This window comes from Triticum urartu, chromosome 5 (assembly GCF_003073215.2).
Source record: "Triticum urartu cultivar G1812 chromosome 5, Tu2.1, whole genome shotgun sequence".
Taxonomy (NCBI): domain Eukaryota; kingdom Viridiplantae; phylum Streptophyta; class Magnoliopsida; order Poales; family Poaceae; genus Triticum; species Triticum urartu.
In genome coordinates, this window is record NC_053026.1 from 572,682,459 (window position 1) to 572,691,448 (window position 8,990).

Sequence of the window (8,990 nt, forward strand, 5' to 3'; positions counted from 1 at the left end):
ATCTTGCTGTGAAAAACAGAAACTTTAGCGTTCACGAGAACTGCTGCCATTTTTATTTGGAAAGTGATATTTAGTTAATTATTTTTGCAGATGATTAATAGATAAATTCCTCACGTCCAGCAATTTATTTTATAATTTTTGGGGTTCCAGATCTTGCGCTAGCTACAGATTACTACAGACTGTTCTGTTTTTGACAGATTCTGTTTTTCGTGTGTTGTTTGCTTATTTTGATGAATCTATGGCTAGTAAAATAGTTTATAAACCATAGAGAAGTTGGAATACAGTAGGTTTAGCACCAATATAAATAAAGAATGAGTTCATTACAGTACCTTGAAGTGGTCTTTTGTTTTCTTTCGCTAATGGAGCTCACGAGATTTTCTACTTTGAGTTTTGTGTTGTGAAGTTTTCAAGTTTTGGGTAAAGATTTGATGGATTATGGAACAAGGAGTTGCAAGAGCCTAAGCTTGGGGATGCCCATGGCACCCCCAAGATAATCTAAGGACACCTAAAAGCCAAAGTTTGGGGATGTTGGAAATATGCCCTAGAGGCAATAATAAATTGGTTATTATTATATTTCCTTGTTCATGATGATCGTTTATTATCCATGCTATAATTGTATTGATAGGAAACTCAGATACATGTGTGGATACATAGACAACACCATGTCCCTAGTAAGCCTCTAGTTGACTAGCTCGTTGATCAATAGATGGTTACGGTTTCCTAACCATGGACATTGGATGTCGTTGATAACGGGATCACATCATTAGGAGAATGATGTGATGGACAAGACCCAATCCTAAGCATAGCACTAGATCGTGTAGTTCATATGTTATAGCTTTTCTAATGTCAAGTATCATTTTCTTAGACCATGAGATTGTGCAACTCCCGGATACCATAGGAATGCTTTGGGTGTATCAAACGTCACAACGTAACTGGGTGACTATAAAGGTGCATTACAGGTATCTCCGAAAGTGTCTGTTGGGTTGGCACGAATCGAGACTGGGATTTGTCACTCCGTGTAAGCGGAGAGGTATCTCTGGGCCCACTCGGTAGGACATCATCATATGCGCAATGTGACCAAAGAGTTGATCACGGGATGATGTGTTACGGAACGATTAAAGAGACTTGCCGGTAACGAGATTGAACAAGGTATAGGGATACCGACGATCGAATCTCAGGCAAGTACAATACCGCTAGACAAAGGGAATTGTATACGGGATTGATTAAGTCCTTGACATCGTGGTTCATCCGATGAGATCATCGTGGAATATGTGGGAGCCAACATGGGTATCCAGATCCCGCTGTTGGTTATTGACCGGAGAACGTCTCGGTCATGTCTGCATGTCTCCCGAACCCGTAGGGTCTACACACTTAAGGTTCGATGACGCTAGGGTTATAAAGGAAGCTTGTATGTGGTTACCGAATGTTGTTCGGAGTCCCGGATGAGATCCCGGACGTCACGAGGAGTTCCGGAATGGTCCGGAGGTAAAGATTTATATATAGGAAGTCCTATTTCGGCCATCGGGACAAGTTTCGGGGTCATCGGTATTGTACCGGGACCACCGGAAGGGTCCCGGGGGCCCACCGGGTGGGGCCACCTATCCTGGAGGGTCCCATGGGCTGAAGAGAGAAGGGATCCAGCCCAAAGTGGGCTGGGGTGCCACTTCCCCTAGGGCCCATGCGCCTAGGGTGAAAGGGGAACCCTAAGGAAGAGTCCCAAGGAGGGAAGGCACCTCCTAGGTGCCTTGGGGGGGAGGGAAACCTCCTCTGGCCGCCGCCCCCTAGGAGATTGGATCTCCTAGGGCTGGCGCACCCCCCCCCTTGGGATCCCTATATATAGTGAGGGTAGGAGGGCCTCTTGAGACACCCATTATGCCTTTGGTGCAGCCCTCCCTCTCTCCCAAGTTCTTCTCCTCTCCCGTGGTGCTTGGCGAAGCCCTGCAGGATTGCCACGCTCCTCCATCACCACCACGCCGTTGTGCTGCTACTGGATGGAGTCTTCCTCAACCTCTCCCTCTCTCCTTGCTGGATCAAGGCATGGGAGACGTCACCGGGCTGTACGTGTGTTGAACGCGGAGGTGCTGTCCGTTCGGCACTAGGATCATCGGTGATCTGAATCACGACGAGTACGACTCCATCAACCCCGTTCACTTGAACGCTTCCGCTTAGCGATCTACAAGGGTACGTAGATGCACTCTCCTTCCCCTCGTTGCTAGTCTCTCCATAGATAGATCTTGGTGATACGTAGGAAAATTTTGAATTTCTGCTACGTTCCCCAACAGGGGATGCCCCGGAAGGCATCCCCTCTTTCGTCTACTTTTATCAGTAACTTTACTTGGAGCTATATTTTTATTCACCACATGATATGTGTTTTGCTTGGAGCCTCTTGTATGATTCGGGTCTTTGCTTTTTAGTTTACCACAATAATCCTTGCTGTACACACCTTTTGAGAGAGCCATACATGATTTGGAATTTGTTAGAATACTCTATGTGCTTCGCTTATATCTTTTGAGTTATATAGTTTTGCTCTAGTACTTCACTTATATCTTTTAGAGCACAGTGGTGGATTTGTTTCATAGAAACTATTGATCTCTCATGCTTCACTTAGATTATTTTGAGAGTCTTAAATAGCATGGTAATTTTCTTAAATAATCCTAATATGCTAGGTATTCAAGATTAGTAAAAATTTCCTATGAGTGTTTTAAATACTAAGAGAAGTTTGATGCTTGATGATTGTTTGAGATATGGAGGTAATAGTATCAAAGTCGTGCTAGTTGAGTAGTTGTGAATTTGAGAAGTGCTTGTGTTGAAGTTTGCAAGTCCCGTAGCATGCACGTATGGTAAACGTTATGTAACAAATTTGAAACATGAGGTGTTATTTGATTGTCCTCCTTATGAGTGGCGGTCGGGGACGAGCAATGGTCTTTTCCTACCAATCTATCCCCCTAGGAGCATGCGCGTAGTGCTTTGGTTTTTGATGACTTGTAGATTTTTGCAATAACTATGTGAGTTCTTTATGACTAATGTTGAGTCCATGGATTATACGCACTCTCACCCTTCCATCATTGCTAGCCTCTTCGGTACCGTGCATTGCCCTTTCTCACATTGAGAGTTGGTGCAAACTTCGCCGGTGCATCCAAACCCCGTGATATGATACGCTCTTTCACACATAAACCTCCTTATATCTTCCTCAAAACAGCCACCATACCTACCTATTATGTCATTTCCATAGCCATTCCGAGATATATTGCCATGCAACTTTCCACCATTCCTTTTATCATGACACATTCATCATTGTCATATTGCTTAACATGATCATGTAGTTGACATAGTATTTGTGGCAAATCCACCATTCATAATTTTCATACATGTCACTCTTGATTCATTGCATATCCCGGTACACCGCCGGAGGCATTCATATAGAGTCATCTTTTGTTCTAGTATCGAGTTGTAATCATTGAGTTGTAAATAAATAGAAGTGTGATGATCATCATTTTCTAGAGCATTGTCTCAAGTGAGGAATATAAAAAAAGAGAAAGGCCATAAAAAAGAGAAGGCCCAAATAAAAAAATGAGAGAAAAAGAGAGAAGGGACAATGCTACTATTCTTTGCTACACTTGTGCTTCAAAGTAGCACCATAATCTTCATGATAGAGAGTCTTTTGTTTTGTCACTTTCATATACTGGTGGGAATTTTAATTATAGAACTTGGATTGTATATTCCAACAATGGGCCTCCTCAAGTGCCCTAGGTTTTCGTGAGCAAGCAAGTTGGATGCACACCCACTTAGTTTCTTGTGTTGAGCTTTCATACATTTATAGCTCTAGTGCATCTGTTGCATGGAAATCCCTAATCCTTGCATTAACATCAATCGATGGGCATCTCCATAGCCCATTGATTAGCCTCATTGATGTGAGACTTTCTCCCTTTTGTCTTCTCCACATAACCCCCATCATCATATTCTATTCCACCCATAGTGCTATGTCCATGGCTCGCGCTCATATATTGCGTGAAAGTTTATAGGTTTGAGATTGCTAAAGTATGAAACAATTGCTTGGCTTGTCATCGGGGTTGTGCATGATGAGAGTATTCTTGTGCGAAGAAAATGGAGCATGACTAAACTATATGATTTTGTAGGGATGAACTTTCTTTGGCCATGTTATTTTGAGAAGACATAATTGCTTAGTTAGTATGCTTGAAGTATTATTATTTTTATGTCAATATGAAATTTTATCTTGAATCTTTCGGATCTGAATATTAATGTCACAATTAAGAAGAATTACATTGAAATTATGCATAGTAGCACTCCGCATCAAAAATTTTGTTTTTATCATTTACCTACTCAAGGACGAGCAGGAATTAAGCTTGGGGATGCTTGATACGCCTCCAACGTATCTATAATTTTTGATTTCTCCATGCTATATTATCTACTATTTTGGACATTATTGGGCTTTATTTTCCACTTTTATATTATTTTTGGGACTAACCTATTAACCGGAGGCCCAGCCCAGAATTGTTGTTTTTGCCTATTTTAGGGATTCGAAGGAAAGGAATATCAAACGGAGTCCAAACGGAATGAAACCTTCGGGAACGTGATTTTCTCACTGAACATGATCCAAGAGACTTGGACCCATGTCAAGAAACAAAGGAGGGAGCCACGAGGTAGGGGGCGCGCCTACCCCCCGGGGCGCCCTCCACCCTTGTGGCCCCCCTGTTGCTCCATCGACGTACTCCTTCCTCCTATATATACCTACATACCCCCAAACAATCAGATACGGGGCCAAAACCCTAATTCCACCGCCGCAACTTTCTGTATCCACGAGATCCCATCTTGGGGCCTGTTCCGGAGCTCCGCCGGAGGGGGTATCCATCACGGAGGGCTTCTACATCAACACCATAGCCTCTCTGATGAAGTGTGAGTAGTTTACCTCAGACCTTCGGGTCCATAGTTATTAGCTAGATGGCTTCTTCTCTCTTTTTGGATCTCAATACAATGTTCTCCCCCTCTCTTGTGGAGATCTATTCGATGTAATCTTCTTTTTGCGGTGTGTTTGTTGAGATGAATTGTGGGTTTATGATCAAGTTTATCTATGAACAATATTTGAATCTTCTCTGAATTCTTTTATGTATGATTGGTTATCTTTGCAAGTCTCTTTGAATTATCAGTTTGGTTTGGCCTACTAGATTGATCTTTCTTGCCATGGGAGAAGTGCTTAGCTTTGGGTTCAATCTTGCGGTGTCCTTTCCCAGTGACAGTAGGGGCAGCAAGTCACGTATTGTATTGTTTCCATCGAGGATAACAAGATGGGGTTTTTATCATATTGCATGAATTTATCCATCTACATCATGTCATCTTGCTTAAGGTGTTACTCTGTTTCAATGAACTTAATACTCTAGATGCATGCTGGATAGTGATCGATGAGTGGAGTAATAGTAGTAGATGCAGGCAGGAGTCAGTCTACTTGTCTCGGGCGTGATGCCTATATACATGATCATACCTAGATATTCTCATAACTATGCTCAATTCTGTCAATTGCTCAACAGTAATTCGCTCACCCACCATAAAATACTTATGCTCTTGAGAGAAGCCACTAGTGAAACCTATGGCCCCGGGGTCTATCTTCATCATATAAATCTTCCCATACTTAGTTATTTACTTTGCCTTTATTTTACTTTGCATCTTTACCATAAAAATACCAAAAATATTATCTTATCATATCTATCAGATCTCGCTCTCATAAGTGACCGTGAAGGGATTAACAACCCCTTATCACGTTGGTTGCGAGGAGTTATTTGCTTTGTGCAGGTACTAGGGGACGCACGCGCAACCTCCTACTGGATTGATACCTTGGTTCTCAAAAACTGAGGGAAATACTTACGCTACTTTGCTGCATCATCCTTTCCTCTTCAGGGAAATCCAACGCAATGCTCAAGAGGTAGCATGGAACCAGTCTCACGTAAGAGTACGTGTAAGGTCGGTCCGGGCCGCTTCATCCCATGATGCCGCCGAATCAAGATAAGACTATTAACGGCAAGTAAATTGACAAAATCGACGCCCACAACAACTTGTGTTCTACTCGTGCATAGAAACTACGCATAGACCTAGCTCATGATGCCACTGTTGGGGATCGTTGCAGAAATTAAAAAATTTCTACGCATCACCAATATCAATCTATGGAGTTTACTAGCAACGAGAGGGGAGTGAATCTTCATACCTTTGAAGATCGTGATGCGGAAGCGTTACAAGAACGCGGATGAAGGAGTCGTACTCGTAGTGATTCAGATCGCGGTTGATTCCGATCTAAGCACCGAACGACGGCGCCTCCGCGTTCAACACACATACAGCCCAGGGACGTCTCCTCCTTCTTGATCCAGCAAGGGGGGAGGAGAAGTTGAGGGAGAGCTCCGGCAGCACGACGACGTGGTGGCGGTGGAGCTCGTGGTTCTCCGGCAGAGCTTCGCTAAGCGCTACGGAGGAGGAGAAGGTGTAGGAAGGGGGAAGGGTTGCGCCAGGAGAAGGGGTGCGGTTGCCCTCCCACCCCCACTATTTATAGGGGGAAGGGGAGAGGGGGCCGGCCCCCTAGATCCATCTAGAGGGGGGCGGCGGCCCCTCGGGGGGGCAGCGGCCCCCTTAGGGTTTCCAACCCTAGGCGCCTTGGGCCCTTGGGGGCGCACCATCCCACTAAGGGGCTAGTTCCCACCCAACTACAGCCCATTAGGTCTTTCAAGGCAGGTGGATCCTCCCGGTGGACCCCCGGAACCCCTTCGGTGGTCCCGGTACAATACCGATAAACCCTGAAACCTTTCCGGTGACTGAAACTGGACTTCCCATATATAAATCTTTACCTCCGGACCATTCCGGAACTCCTCGTGACATCCGGGGTCTCATCCAGGACTCCGAACAACATTCGGTAACCACGTACATCTATTCCCTATAACCCTAGCATCATCGAACCTTAAGTGTGTAGACCCTACGGGTTCGGGAACTATGCAGACATGACCGAGACATCTCTCCGGCCAATAACCAACAGCGGGATCTAGATACCCATGTTGGCTCCCACATGTTCCACGATGATCTCATCGGATGAACCACGACGTCAAGGATTCAATCTATCCCGTATACAATTCCCTTTGTCTACCGGTATGATACTTGCCCGAGATTCGATCGTCGGTATCCCTATACCTTGTTCAATCTCGTTACCGGCAAGTCTCTTTACTCGCTCCGTAACACATCATCCCGTGATCAACTCCTTGATCACATTGAGCTCATTATGATGATGTCTTACCGAGTGGGCCCAAAGATACCTCTCCGTCACACGGAGTGACAAATCCCAGTCTCAATTCGTGCCAACTCAACAGACACTTTCGGAGATACCCATAGTGTGCCTTTATAGCCACCCAGTTACGTTGTGACGTTTGGCACACCCAAAGTATTCCTACGGCATCCGGGAGTTGCACAATCTCATGGTCTAAGGAAATGATACTTGACATTAGAAAAGCTTTAGCAGACGAACTACATGATCTTGTGCTATGCTTAGGATTGGGTCTTGTCCATCACATCATTATCCTAATGATGTGATCCCGTTATCAAAGACATCCAATGTCCATGGTCAGGAAACCATAACCATCTATTGATCAACGAGCTAGTCAACTAGAGGCTCACTAGGGACATGTTGTGGTCTATGTATTCACACATGTATTACTATTTCCGGATAACACAATTATATCATGAACAATAGACAATTATCATGAACAAGGAAATATAATAACAACCATTTTATTATTGCTTCTAGGGCATATTTTCAACAACTCCCCGTAAGTGGTTCGATCGTGTTGGACCGGAATGGAGCAGAAGCTGAAATCATCATAAAAATTCATAAGTAAACTTGCATGATTATAAATTTACGTTGGTAAATAAACAAACAGGCCAAGTATTTAATTTCAACTCCATGTCAAAACACCATTGGGCAGAAAAAACATGGAATTAAAATATCATAGGGGATGACTCATAATAATAAAACAACGTTGGTCCGAATTAAAATTAGAGTCATTGCATTCTCAATTTAAACATCAACATAAAAAACATTATCATTATTTGATGTCTAAAAAAAGTTCATCATGCAAAAACACATAATAAATCCTGAATAAAATATCTCGTTGGTTCAATTTTACCCAGAATAATAATGTGTTCATTATATTTGCAGGCATTTTCTGTTTTAAACAGTGCAGAATGATAATCCACAAGTATAGGGGATCACAACAGTTTTCGAGGGTAGAGTATTCAACCCAAATTTATTGATTCGACACAAGAGGGTCCAAAGAATGTTCTCAAGTATTAGCAGCTGAGTTGTCAATTCAACCACACCTGAAAACTTAATATCTACAGGAAAGTGTTTAGTAGCAAAGTAATATGATAGTAGTGGTAACAGTAGCAAAAGTAATTTTTTTGGGCTTATAGTGATTGTAACAGTAGCAACGGAAAAGTAAATAAGCGAAGAACAATATATGACAAGCTCATAGGCATTGGATCGGTGATGGAGAATTATGTCGGATGCGATCGATCATGCAACAGTTATAACATAGGGTGACACAGATCTAGCTCCAGTTCATCAATGTAATGTGGGCATGCATTCTGAATATAGTCATACGTGCTTATGAAAAAGAACTTGCATGACATCTTTTGTCCTACCCTCCCGTGGCAGCGGGGTCCTATTGAAAACTAAGGGATATTAAGGCCTCCTTTTAATAGAGTACCAGACCAAAGCATTAACACATAGTGAATACAGGAACTCCTCAAACTATGGTCATCACTGGTAAGTATCCCGGTTATTGTCACTTCGGGGTTAACGGATCATAACACATAATAGGTGACTATAGACTTGCAAGATAGGATCAAGAACTCACATATATTCATGAAAACATAATAGGTTCAGATCTGAAATCATGGCATTCGGGCCCTAGTGACAAGCATTAAGCATAGCAAAGTCATAG